Here is a 1,529-nt window from a genome sequence, read left to right as displayed (position 1 = left end):
TTTTAAAATCATATCTTTTCAAAGTGTTTTCAAATCATATCTTTTAAAATTGTTTTCAAATCATATTTTCTCAATCACAATTTTTTTTTAAACCAATCATATCTTCTTAACCACATCTTTTTTCAAAATAGTTTTCAATCAAATCTTTTTAACTTCTAATTTCAAAATCTTTTTCAAAAATCACTTGATTTCTTTTCCACTCTTATTTTCGAAAATCAATTAAGTGTTTTTCAAAATGTTTTCAAAATCTTTTACTTAATTTTCGAAAATTACTTCCCTTCTTCTCACATCCTTCTGTTTATGGACAAACACTATCCCTTAATGCAAAATTCGAACTCCATCTTCTTTGATAAGTTCGAATTTTCTACCTCTGTCTTCCATTTTTCTTCCTCTGACACCCCAAGGAATCTCTATACTGTGACATAGAGGATTCCATATTTTCTTGTTCTCTTCTCTTTCATATGAGCAGGAACAAAGACAAAGGCATTCTTGTTGAAGCTGACCCTGAACCTGAAAGGACCTTGAAGAGAAAGCTAAGAGAAGCCAAAACACAACTCTCTTTAGAGGACCTGACCGAAATCTTCAAGGAAGAAGAAGCCATGGCAGCCGAAAATAACAACAATGCCAACAATGCAAGGAAGGTGCTGGGTGACTTTACTGCACCTACTCCCAACTTCTATGGGAGAAGCATCTCTATCCCTGCCATTGGAGCAAACAACTTTGAGCTTAAGCCTCAATTAGTTTCTCTAATGCAACAGAATTGCAAGTTCCATGGACTTCCAATGGAAGATCCTCATCAGTTTTTAGCTGAGTTCTTGCAAATCTGTGACACAGTCAAGACTAATGGGGTAGACCCTGAAGTCTATAGACTGATGCTATTCCCTTTTGCTGTAAGAGACAGAGCTAGAATATGGTTGGATTCTCAACCTAAAGAAAGCCTGGACTCTTGGGAAAAGCTAGTCAATGCCTTCTTGGCAAAGTTCTTTCCACCACAAAGATGGAGTAAGCTTAGAGTGGAAGTCCAAACCTTCAGACAGAAGGATGGAGAATCCCTCTATGAAGCTTGGGAAAGATACAAACAATTAATCAGAAGATGTCCTTCAGACATGCTTTCTGAATGGAGCATCATAGGTATTTTCTATGATGGTCTCTCTGAACTATCTAAGATGTCCTTGGATAGCTCTGCTGGAGGATCTCTTCATCTGAAGAAGACGCCTGCAGAAGCTCAAGAATTGATTGAAATGGTTGCAAATAACCAATTCATGTACACTTCTGAAAGGAATCCTGTGAACAATGGGACTAGTCAGAAGAGAGGAGTTCTTGAGATTGACACTCTGAATGCCATATTGGCTCAGAATAAAATATTGACTCAACAAGTCAATTTGATTTCTCAAAGTCTGTCTGGAATGCAAAATGCACCAAACAGTACTAAGGATGCTTCATCTGAGGAAGAAGCTTATGATCCTGAGAACCCTTCCATGGAAGAGGTGAATTACCTAGGAGAACCCTATGGAAATACCTACAATTCT

The 1,529-nt window shown here is 37.4% G+C and overlaps 1 non-coding gene across 1 annotated transcript; it reads right to left on the bottom strand.

Annotated features, from left to right (window-relative positions):
* Window positions 1–1,004: 1,004 nt before the first annotated feature.
* On the bottom strand, window positions 1,005–1,112 carry LOC130938282 (small nucleolar RNA R71). Its single transcript, XR_009069454.1, has one exon. It is a non-coding gene; the product is annotated as a small nucleolar RNA R71 (small nucleolar RNA).
* Between the last annotated feature and the right edge of the window lie 417 nt (window positions 1,113–1,529).

Source organism: Arachis stenosperma, chromosome 6 (assembly GCF_014773155.1).
Source record: "Arachis stenosperma cultivar V10309 chromosome 6, arast.V10309.gnm1.PFL2, whole genome shotgun sequence".
Taxonomy (NCBI): domain Eukaryota; kingdom Viridiplantae; phylum Streptophyta; class Magnoliopsida; order Fabales; family Fabaceae; genus Arachis; species Arachis stenosperma.
The sequence above is the reverse complement of the archived record's forward strand: the minus strand, read 5'-3'. Positions and strand labels throughout refer to the sequence as shown.